At 39.4% G+C, this 13,063-nt stretch overlaps 1 pseudogene; it reads right to left on the bottom strand.

The window, feature by feature from the left end:
* Window positions 1–227: 227 nt before the first annotated feature.
* On the bottom strand, window positions 228–2,692 carry LOC118239302 (annotated as a pseudogene).
* Window positions 2,693–13,063: the final 10,371 nt, after the last annotated feature.

Raw genomic sequence — 13,063 nt, 5'->3', positions numbered from 1 at the left:
CAGGAACGGATGGCCATCTGGGTCTACTTAGACATGGAGACACTCGCCATTTGGTCAGCCTGTTGCGTGCCCCACATCTTTCTCCAGAGGCTTGTTACACGTGCACCCACCATAGACAGACGCCTCTGTGAAGGATTCCTGCAACCTGTGCATGCCAGCCGGCTATTGTCCTCCTGCAGGGAGGGAGGCGTGATGTGAGAGGAGTCCCACTCCTGGCAGCTGCTGCATCAAGCACCCCCTCCCCCCACTGGCCTGTTCTGAATGCCTTGGTCCTGGGAAAAGTTCCTGGAGGCCTGAGCTTCTAGGTGTCTTACACTCATAACCTGAGGAAGGAGGTGCCTACAAGGGAACCAAAAACATACAGCACAACAAAGACATTGGGACAGAAATTATACCCACCACATAATAATGAAAACACTAAACAGAAAATGAAATAATATTAAGATGCAAAAGAAAAAGAACTAATGATATTTTTAGGGAAACCTATTAGAACTACACCTGACATGTATATAGATAATTTAAAGGCCAGAATTTCCAGGACAAAAGTTGTGCAGACACTAAAAGAGCACAGTTGCCAGCACAGATTGTCATACCTAGCAAACTAATTACCATAAAAAGAGAAGTACATATTCCATGAAAACTTATTTAAACAACATCTATCTTAAAATACAGCCCTCCCAGAGGGTGAACTACAATCATAAAAACAAAGAAAATGATCTCACATAAAAAATAACAAAGGAAGAGAATTACAAAAAGCAAAGTAAGAGAAGCACACACACATACACACAACACCACCATCAGCAGCACCACCAGCATCGACAACAAAATAACAGGGTTTAGCAATCATTGTTCATAGATAGCTCTCTTTAACAAGGGATATAATTTCTTAATAGAAAAGACACAGATTAACAGAATGGATACAGGGATAGTGAAACATTCATGCATAAGGATGATGTTAACACCAAAACAGTCCACAGTGTTTGGGTTATGCAGAGCAATAAAATAGACAGTATGAGACCCTTTCAAGTCTGTACCATGCCTAAGACTGCCATGCTCTGAGTTCCTGTCTCATCCCTGGTTACATTCTTTCCCTGCCCAGCCATGTCACTACTAATGCTACCTCACTAGTGCTGGGATTGCATGTGTGCAATCCCAATTGCTGAGATTAAAAGGCATGAGCTCTCTTAATATTTACATTGATTCACTGCCTTTGTCTCCTGAGTCCTGAGACTAAATGTGTGGCTTCTGCAATGAATGTTGTATATCATTACTACATGACTCCATGGCTGTGACTAGCTTTACATTTTCATATCTAGCATCTTTACTAAATCATGAATAATACATCATATCTGTGTATACTGTCGATGCATAGATTTGAGGGCAGATAAATGCAATATCATAAAGGGACAATTAACAGATGTTACCCCTAAAAATGATTGAGTATAAATCACTGTTGTTATGTTGTTTCTAAAACTATGATCTTTAATGTCTATTATTCATTAATATCAATTTTGGAAGCATGATGAAGACAACTCTTTACAAGCTTTAAGATGTTATATAGACAAAACTATAATCTAATTCTTCATACAAAAGCATTGAAAGTCAAAGGAGTGTGGGTCAACATTGTTTGATTTTTGTAAACAGAAAGTGGACATAGGAACCAGAAGAACTTTCTGTGAATAGCAACAGTGAGCTGAGAGCATCCACAACCACTGCTAAAATTCCAAGACACAGCAGAGGGTCATGGGCAGACAGTCTCTTCTTTCTCTGGCACTAGTGTTCTAGCTGCTGTGAGAAATCCAGGAATGCTTTCTTTCTCAGAATCACTCAGTAATATTTATCTGACCTTTAAATACTGTCACTAAAAACTAAGTTTATATATTAAAATAATTTGTTCTCTAATATTCATAGTAGTTTCCACTGGTCTATATGTGTCCAACCTGCTGATACACTCAGAATCTTCAAAGAGAATGACTGTACCCTCAGCATAGGCAATAAACGCATTGTTACTCTGTAGGGCTGGAGATGAAATAGGATGATAGGGTAAAGAGATGAAAGTTTAGCCTCTTCTGGTAAAACAAGTAATTCTCTGTTATCTTTCCTAAAACTCTAGTAACATCTGGGAAACACTTTCTGTGAGGGACACAAGAGGAAGAACAGCTGGGACAGGCCAGACTCTCATTTCTGCTTAAAATAGGTTTATGTTATGACTTTTATCACTGTGGGAGGATACTTACGATACCATATACAGTAGTAAGATGCAATATCTTCAGAATCCAGGTTGCTGATGGTGAGAGAATAAACTGTGCCAGACCTACTGCCACCAAACCTCGATGGAACCCTATCCTCCAACCTAGAAGTACGGGATGATCAGGACCTTAGGAGCTTTCCCTAGTTTCTGTTGCAACCAGCTTAAATAATCACTAATGGCCTGACTAGCATTGCAAGTGATGGTGACTCTGTCTTGAGAGATGCAAACTGGAGGATGAAGACTGAGTCATCTGGATGTCACATCTGGCACCTAAGAGATGAGACATAGTCCATTCTTAGATACTTAAGCATGGTAAAAGAGGACCTCCCCTAAAGGCCAATCAAAAATAATCTCGCTGTAACAGTGACATTCCAATTTTACTGCATTATTACCTGTAAGCCAGAGCAACAGGAGCCCAAGGAATTGAGCAAGGGCCCTCATGCCCATGCTGAGTCCTGACTAAAATGACAAATGAACAGGTGTTATTGGTATATGAAGAAGTCCTCAAGGGTGTGCAGTGAGTGCATGCAAATTATTGGGACCCAGTTAGTGCTGGGCACAGCTTCAAGACTTACTCATCTCAACCAATTGTCAAAAGCCCATTGTCCACAGAAGCCCAAATCAGACCTCATACATGCCTTCAAAGGCTGCACTTCTTTTTCAAATGTTAAAATTTTATGTGACCTTTCTAAAGCATATAAGCTCTTTTGTATAATATATTTCAGTTATGTTGGGTAATATACACAAATATCTTGCTAGGAGGGAAAATGCAACAGAAAATGTACTATTAAATCTGTAAGTCACTCAAAAATTCTGATTAGTTAAAAGATACTCCATTTTCCTTGTGAAGTGTTTGTGAGTTTGGAGGAGTCATGTCTTTAAATTGAAAGTATAATTATCAGGACAATTTTCATGATTTAAAAACAAGATTCTATAGCTGTAACCAAGCCTTTATGGTACAAAGAAATGAATTACACAATAGGTGCACATATACCACCTTGATTCCAACAATTTTTTTCAGTTGGAGTTCCAATCCCTTATAAAAATGGAAGTATTTTCATACATACAAAATGTGTTGCATCTTTTTCTCACTTTGGGGAATTCCATATTAGTTCTGTTCTACCATTTATTTCTGTTTCTAAAAATTACTCATAGAAAGCATTAACTAGTGATATTAGACATGGATATTATATAAAAAACTCATCTACTCAGTATGAGTCTCTGCTTTGTATTACAAATGATGCTTTTTTATCTTTTATTCTTGAGTAGTAACTGGAGACATTGTCCTGATTTAGATAACAGCCTCATAATCCTCTGTGTGTCCTAGCCCACAAACAAAGAAGCAGACATGTCTTTGTATACTTATAAGACAAATATTGAAATACAGAAGGTCACACACCTATGTCTTTGCCTTGGCCAGTCTTCCTTATTTATACTCAGAAGGAGTAGAATCTATTCAGCCTTCAGTACCCATGTTCTATATCATGAGATCCAGAGGGTCCTTTAGTTACATAACTATGAAAGGATGGACAGTGTTGCTATGGGCCTGACTCTGCTGAATTTCAGCATCTACTCTTGACTGGTGTGTAAACAAACACCTAGGATTCAAACAGTTTCATCAGGACACGACATCCTCCACATCAGAAGAACCACACAGCAGCTCTTGTTGAGTGAATATGAATGCTGGTTTATCTGCCTCTTCACTTCACTCACTTTCTACAGATTTCTACCAGCTACACCCCTACGTCTCTTTAGTCATTGAGTCTTGTAAGACAGTTCTGCCTTCTCCTTTATAACTAAGAATATGGAAGAAACATTGTTCAGGACATGTTGGTGGACAGCTCCTGTCAAGCAAAAACAACAAGCAAATCGTTATTTTTAGGGCATTGGGGATCTGAATTCATTCTATACCTCCTTTAAAGATATGTGCAAATATGAAGGGGAAATGGCAGAAACATTCAACTTCCCTCTAGCAACATCACTCAGCTTAAAATAAGCAATAAATGACTTGTTTCTAGTTTATTTTCCTAAGAAAATGTATATTGATGGTGCTCAGATAAGCAGAGATGCCTTCTTTTTAAAAAAGTCAAAAAACTTCTTCATGTCACTCAAAAACTACATACTTGGTTCCTAAGAGCCCCCATGGTTTTATGGGCAATGGACATCAATTCAGATCCGTGATGCAACACAATGCACATCAAGACATAAACCTCAGCATCTGCTAAGACCTGTATATCACCTGTATGGCCCAGGTGATAGCACAGTCTACCCAGATAAGCATGGCCATGTTAGAAGCAAGGAACTCAGAAAACAACATGGTCTCAGGTGGCTGACCAGACCCTGAGCATCTGTGTGGGCCTCAGTGATAACAAGAGCCACAGACATCAATTCAGACCCTGGATGTTGTTGGCCATGAACACAGACATGGCCCTCAGCAGCAGCCAGAACTTGAATAAGACCAAAGTTCTTAGAGGCAGCACTTGTCACCCTGAGGAGCACTGCCTGGATGGTGGCACGGCCCTCAGATGCTACTATGGACAGAGGTTGCTGCCTAGACCTCAGATATCTGTGTAGCCTTTGGTGACATTTGGGGAAAGGAAAATCACCCCAGGTGCCAGCTATGGGAGTCCCATGGACCCTGACATGGACATTTGTATCAGCCAAGAGTTTGATGTCTTCATAGCTCTAGATAGCAGTGTATGACATTCAGATCAGCAAGGCCCCAGTGACAATTTGGCCCACAGTCGCTAACAATGCCCTAAGCGGAAGAGAACCATAGCAATCATGTGGCATTTCATGGTAATGATATGGTGTATAAATGTTAATTCTGGCTGCAGATTCTGGCTGCAGTAGGAACACAGACGTATACATAGCCCTAGGCAGTTGCCCAGGCCAAGACCACACCCTGGAAAAAGGTGGCAAGCAGGCCACGCAGATCATCCTGTTCCTTGCCACATTCTCTTGTGTGGACTTGCGTCTTTCAACAGCACATGAACTCTTCTTTTTTTTCCCTTTTTCTCCTGTTTCTCTCCCAAATATTTGTTCACTATGGTGTCAACTACCCACCCAACATCACAAGGCACAAGGCATCCCTATAGATGCCTTCCACAAACTCAGACTGTGAGAACCCAAGCTGGCCCAATATGTTTTGCCTGACTAAGTGCATGGCACCAGGCCTGCCAGTGGATGCTATCAGCAAGCCGATATGTTGTCAAGAAATTCTTTGGTTTTCTCTGAGAAATATTATTGTCTTTCTACAATATAGATGTTCAGTGAAGTCTCCAAGATTCTTAAGGATATAAATCTTATGCTTGACAGTGCTTTATGAAATGTGCCTCATATAACTCTCATGGTTCATTATAGTGCTTACACTGCATATTTTAAAGATCAAGTGCATGTGCATGTGCTTTCCTGAATGACTATTTGCTGCTGTGGAATATTATTTTAACATGTGTTACATGTGTTTATGCCATGGAACTTTTGTTTTAATAATGCCAAGATGTGCTGCATTCTTTTATGTGCAATTTCTTTAACTCTGTGATGGTGTGTTACTTTGCTTTTCTAAAATAACCAATAGAACTAATAAAGATCTGAAGAGCCAATAGCAAATCAGGAGAAAGATAGGTGTGGTTGGCACACAGAGGGAATGAATTGGAAGAGAAATTGGGGGGGGTCTATCAGCTAGTGAAGAAGCCTGTTAAGAACCAGCCTCAGAGCCACAGAGCCAGCCATCTAGTAAGAATGATTGTAAGATATACAGAAATAAGGAGGAGAAAAATTCCAGACAGAAAAGGTAGATGAAATAATTTCATTAAGAAAAGATGGCTAGCAACAAGCCAAGCTAAGGCCAGGCATTCACAGGTAATAATATTTTGTGTGATTTATTTGGGAGCTCAGTGGTGCCTGGGCAAAAGAGCCAAAGAGTAAAAATACAACCAAATACAATTTCCTCCCAAGTCGCTCCAAGTATGTTATGGAAACTTAAATGACCTCTGGTGCCATATATAGTCTCATGTGGTAATTCACAACATATGAAATTGGACCCCATTAAAATATGACCAACAGGTCACACTGTAGAACTTGAAACTTGCTTAATGTACCTCTTCTCTCTGGGTCTTCAGTTATATCAATTCATATAATATTCAAATCCAGGCAATCAACTTTGTAATTATTTCCAATAAATAATGACAATTTTCCTATTGTTTGATGGTGTAATTGCAACTGCCTACATTCCCAACAAGATACATAAGCCATAGGTATAGTACTTAACAGTGCCAGAGTATATGCCTGCCATGGTCTCACTAACACCTATCCAGTTTTCTGACTTGTTTTTTCCTATATAAATTATGTTAATTTTCTATTTTCCAATAATATTTTATGTGTGAATAATATCATCACACTGAATTAACAGACAAAATTCTCAAAGTATTTCAGAACAGACCAATCAATTGCATGTGTTCAAGATTTTCCCAGTATCATAGTTATGTCTCTTCTGACATCTCAGGTTTACATATCTAAAATTCACATTTGCATCCTAGAAGACAGGAATGGCTGTTTCATATATGAGCAGAGAAGACTTGGACAACAGCTATCCTAAAATGCACCCTCCCCATTTCCTTCTGTATCCCCTCTTGATCCTTGCCAGGAATCTGTAGTATTAGCTGCCAGAAGAACTGATAAGGGTACCTCTTTGTGAGAAAATGAACTATGGAAACTAAAGAGTCAAGGTAAGATTACTGATCAACTTTTAGCTCTGATCAGTAAAGAAAGATCCCCCTGTTGAACAATATGCAAATATTGTGGTAGATGGTGTAGTTTAGGAAGGAACAATTATGAAGGACTTTTTAAATTTTTCCATCATTTTCTTATTTGAATTAGAAACAAGATTGTTTTACATGTCACTCCCAGTTCCCTCTTCCTCCCCTCATCCCCTACCACCACCACCCCAATTAAAACCCTACCTATCACATATACTTTTTGCTCCCCAGGGAGGGTGAGGCCTTACACAGTGTGTCATCAGAGTCTGTCATATCTTTGGGATCAGGCCTAGGTCCACCCCTGTGTGTCTTGGCTCAGGGAGTACCCCTCTATGTGGACTGGGCTTCCAAAGTCTACACCTATGCTAAGGATAAGAACTGAACTACTACAGGAGGTCCTGTAGATTTCTAAGGTCTCCTCATTGAAACCCACGTTCCTGGGGTCTGGATCAGTCCCATGCTGGTATCCCAGCTATCAGTCTGGGCACCAAGAGCTCCCAATTGTTCAGGTCAGCTGTTTCTGTGGATTTCACCAGCCTGCTCTGGACCACTTTGCTCATCCCTCATTCTTCTCTGCAACTGGAATCCAGTTTAGTTCAGTGACTAGCTGTGAGTGACTGCTTCTACTTCCACAATCTCTGGATGATGGCTAAAGGATGGCATATAAAACAGTAATCAATCTTATTTTCAGGGGAGGGCATTTAAAGTATCCTGTCCTCTGTGGCTTATATTGTTATTTGGTGTCATCTTTGTAGATCTCCAGATCTTTCCCTAATGCCTGATTTTGCTATAAACCTAAAATGTCTCCCTCTATTATAGTATCTCCTTTCTTGTTTTCTTCTATTCTTCCTCCATCTCAACCTTTCTGCTCCCTCATGTGTCCTCCTCAGCCCTGCTCTTCTCCCCTTGTCATTCTCCTAGCTCCCTCCCCGATCCTCCCTTGCTCCCAATTTGCTCAGGATAACTTGTCCCTTTCCCCTTCTCCAGGGGAACATGTATGTCTCTCTGAGGGTCCTCCTTGTTTACTAGCTTCTCTGGCAGTGTGGATTATAGGCTGGTATTCCTTTAATCTATGTCTAAAAACACATATGAGTGAGTACATACCACATTTGTCTTTTTGTGATTGGGTTACCTCAGTCAGAATGGTCTCTTCTATTTCCATCCATTTTCCTGCAAATTTCAAGATTCCTTTTTTTTTTTTTTTTTTTTTTGAGACAGGCTTTCTCTGTGGCTTTGGAGGCAGTCCTGGAACTAGCTCTTGTAGACAAGACTGGTCTCGAACTCACAGAGATCTGCAAGCCTCTGCCTCCCAAGTGCTGGTATTAAAGGCATGCGCCAGCAACACCCGGCCAATTCCATTGTTTTTATCAGCTGAGTAGTGCTCCATTGTATAAATGTACCACATTTGCTCTATCCATTCCTCAGTTGAGGGGCATCTAGGTTGCTTCCAGTTTCTGGCTATTACAAATAGTGCTGCTATGAACAATGCTGAACAGATGTCCTGGTTGTTTGGATGAGCTTCTTTTGTATATATGCCTAAGAGTGGGATTGATGGATCTTGTGTTAGACTGATTTCCATATTCCTGAGGGGAAACCATAGTGAATTTCAAAGTGTTTGTACAAGTTGGCACTCCCAAATGCAGTGGAGTTCTCTCTCTGTGTCTCTGTGATGTCACCTGAAGTATCATAACTGATGCTCTGTGATGTCACCAATAGAGTCTTTCCTGTGGCTCTGGTATCACCTGAAGGATCTATCTTGTGGCTCTGTGATGTCACCAGAAGTGTCATTCCTGTGGCTTTCTCAAATTCTCTCCAGCATTAACTCTCATTGGTGTTTTTGATTTTGTCCATTCTAACATGAGAAAGATGGTATCTCACTGTTGTTTTTATTTGCATTTCCCTGATGGCTAAGGATGTTGAACTCTTTCTTATATGCCTTTCAGCCATTTTAGATTCCTCTATTGAGAATTGTCTACTTAGTTCTGTACCCCACTTTTTAATTGGTGTTTTGGAGAATCGCTTCTTGAATTCTTTTGTATTTTGGAGACCAGCCCTCTGTCAGAAGTGGGATTGGTGAATATCTTTTCCCAGTCTGTGGGCGGCCATTTTGTCTTACTGACTGTGTCCTTAGCCTTAAAGAAGCGTCTCAGTTTCAAGAGATCCCATTTATTAATTGTTGATCTTAGTGTCTGTGCCACTGGTGTAATGTTCAGGAAGTGGTCTCCTGTTACAATTAATTCAAGGGTATTTCCCACTTTGTCTTCTAATAGGTTCAGTGTGGTTGGATTTATGGTGAGAACTTTGATCCATTTGGACTTAAGTTTTGTGCATGGTGATAGGCATGGTTATATCTGCAGTCTTCTACATGCCTGCATCCAGTTTTGCCAGGAAAATGTGTTAGTCATGCTTTCTTTATTCCATCATACAAATTTAATTTCATTGTCAAAATCAAGTTTTTGTAGGTGTGTGTGTGTGTGTGTGTGTGTGTGTGTGTGTGTGTGTGTGTGTGTTAATATCAGGGTTTTCAACTCTATTCCATTGGACTATCTGTCTATTTTTGTGCCAATACCAAGCTGTTTTCAGGACTATAGCTCTGTAATAGAGCTTGAATTCAGGGATGGTGATGCGTCCAGAAGTTCTTTTATTGTACAAGGGTTTTTTGGCTATCCTGGATCTTTTGTTTCTCCATATAATGTTGAAAATTGCTCTTTCAATGTCTGTGAACAATTTTGTTCTGATTTTCATGGGGATTGCATTGAATCTGTAGATTGCTTTTGGCATGATTGCCATTTTTGCTATGTTTATTCTGCTTATCCAAGAACATCGGAGACCTTCCATTTTCTAGCATCTTCTAGAACTTTTATGTTTGAAATGTTATATATGGACATCACACCTTTACCAGTCTGTCTCTTACCCCTGACCTAATTCTGAGAGTCATCCAAAGCACTGCAACAGAATACCAGCTGCAACTTTGCATACCCTCTGGGAATACCTGCTATGGATCCTACAGACCACCCCACACTGCCCTTCCCTTCTGTATTCATCTGTGTGTCCCACCAACAAATTGGACAGATACCCCCTGATCAACCACAAGCAAGCCTGCCAGAAGACCAGGTTGACTGGTCTCTCTATTATCCCAGTCCAAACGCTCAAGGTCAATCCTACATCCCCTCCCTAGGTCCACAGCCACTTTGGATTTCTCATACTATCTTCCTCCATCTCCCTTTCCAACATACCCCTAAAGCAGAAAATACCCCCATGCTTCCTCTGCATCTTGAACGCACAAGGCTCAAAGGCTACTCAGACAGGCAACACTTAGAAAATACACACAGAAAATGCATTAAACTACAAAACCAGAAAATAAAACTCCTACCTTACCAAAAAAACCTCAAAAGTCAGCTCATGGACCTATAATCACCCCAAAACCAGATGTGTATATGCCAGCAACAAAACATAAACAATAAAAGTCAGGTACTATGTGACCACCAGAGACCAGCTATCCTAACACAGCAGGCTGTAAATGTTCTCATAGAGATGACACACAAGAAAGGCACCTTAAAGCTAACTGTATGAAGATGAAAAGGTATTTGAAGAGAAAGTGAATAAATTCCTCAGGGAAAATATATAAGAACCATTCAAGGAAAAGAACACATCCCTTAAGAAAAACCAAGGAAAAGAAAAAAATTGAAGAAAACTAATAAAATTATTCAGTTCCCAAAATGGAAATAGAAGCAATAAGGAAAACACAAGCTGTGTAAATCCTGGAAACTAAATACTTAGGAATGAAAGCAGCAACTACAGAGATAAGCTTCACAAAGAGAATAAAAGCTAAAGAATAGAGAAGCTCAGGAATGGAGATATAATAGAAGAAATAGATACATGGGTAAAATAAAATGTTAAAACTAAAAAGTTCCTGACACAACACAACCAGGAAATCGGGGGCACTATGAAAAGAGCAAACTCATGCATAATACGAATGGAGGGAGGGGAAGAATTCAGCTCAAAGGTCCAGCAAATATTTTGAACAAAGCCATAGAAGAAAAGTTCCTAATCCAAATGTAGACATGTGTAAAAATGTACAAGAAACATACAGAACACCACAGGGATAGGAAAAGAAAAGAAAGTCCCCCCAACACATAATAATCAAAACACTAGAAAGAACAAAGAAATAATATTAAGGTATAAAGGAAAACAACTAAGTAACATATTAAGGTAGATCCACTAGATTTATACTTGACTTCTCTCTGGAGACTCTAAAAGCCAAAAGGGCCTAGACAGATATCTTGGAGACTGAAAGAGACCAGAGATGTCAGCCCAGATTGCCACACCCTGCAAACTTTCCATCATCATGAAAAAGACAAGATAAGATAGTCCATGTTAAAGTCATATTTAAACAATATCTCACTAATACTCCAGCCCTACAGATGACACTAGAAGGAAATATCCAAACCAAGGAAGTTAACTAAACCAATGAAAGAATCTCACATCAGCAAAAACAAAGGAATGGGAACACCACACACACACACACACACACACACACACACACACACACACACGCCGTCCACATCATCATCATAATAATCCCATAAATGACAATAAAGTAAAAGGAATTACCAGTCATTGTTCATTGATATCTCTCAATAACAATGAATTCATCTGTAATACAAAAGACAGGTTAATGGAATGGATGCAGTGACATTGACACATGCAAACATAGGGGTTATCCTAGCAACCAAAGACTCCATTTTGGGTGGATTATGAACATACACTCAGTGCACCTAGCAGCCTAGACTCTTCCCAAAAAATATAATTGGCAATATATCTACACTGAAAAATGCAATGAACAACCTACTAGCAACTGGAAGAACTAAAAGCCTTATCTGTTCTGAACAATACAATAGATCCCTCATTCCTGTAGAGACCTCCAAACATGGACAGATTCTATGAAGTCTTACCCTGGTTATGTCTGGTTATGTGGTTTTGCAGCCTAAATTAGTTTTGATCATAAGGGTATGTCTGTGCTGGAATCAATTAATGATCATTTTGCCTCTGTAATTTGGTCCTTGAGATACATAAATTATTAATACATCTGTACTGGAAGAGAATCCTTGTACTTGTAATCAACAACATGACAGAGTTTGTGTTTAGTAACTAAAGGAAAGTGACACTGTTGCTCTAAAAGTTTTCAATAGTGTTGCCCCATTTCAAGTATTATTGTTCTTCTAAATTAGCTTGAATGTACAGTAGAACATTGAAGGACAGACTTGTCGGGTGTCTTAGAAACAAATCAGATCATGAGGATATAAATGTATTAAGATTTTAATATTTCAAGTCACATTATTCGCTTCACTAAATGTAGAAATGTCATCTCTGTATATAGACCACACAAATTTTAGTCTTTTGGTAGGGTCTAAAATCCTAATATACATGAGAAAGAAACACAGTATCAAATAAAAACATAAGAAGGAAGAAGAACCTATGTTGCAAAACTAGAAGACAAAAGGGAGCTGGATATATTCATTTACATTTACTAACATTGAGTTTTAAAAACTGAACAAAAGAAATTAAGGTTATTACATAATATTAAATAGTGAATTTCAATGAAGCATTCTTCTCAACTGGCTGTGATGCTAAATAATTTTCTTCAAGTGAGACATGATAGATCACAATGAACTTTGATTCAGTGTTATTTCAATTGTTCCAGATTGATGAGTGATCTTCACATACCATCATCCTGTTGTAGAGGAAGTGACAATGTTGTAGCAGTTGACTTGCCTGGAAATGGATCCAACTTGACAAAGGACTAGTGGTCCAGAGCTCTCAGCTCCAAATGCTTATCCTTTGTTCTCCAACTTATCACACATATGCAGTGTGTTGTCATCCTCATGTAACATGTTTACTATATGTGTGTGGTGTGATTGTGTAGTGTATGTTTGTAGTGTATGTTTGTGGTGTATTTGTGCGGTGTGTGTGTGTGTAGTGTATGTATGCGGTGTGTGTTTGTGCGGTGTGCGTGTTAGTATTGTGTTTACAATCCATGTGTAAGTAGTGTATG

Source organism: Cricetulus griseus, chromosome 8 (assembly GCF_003668045.3).
Source record: "Cricetulus griseus strain 17A/GY chromosome 8, alternate assembly CriGri-PICRH-1.0, whole genome shotgun sequence".
NCBI classification, from domain to species: domain Eukaryota; kingdom Metazoa; phylum Chordata; class Mammalia; order Rodentia; family Cricetidae; genus Cricetulus; species Cricetulus griseus.
Note: the sequence above shows the minus strand (reverse complement) of the source record. Positions and strands in the feature narration are given on the sequence as shown.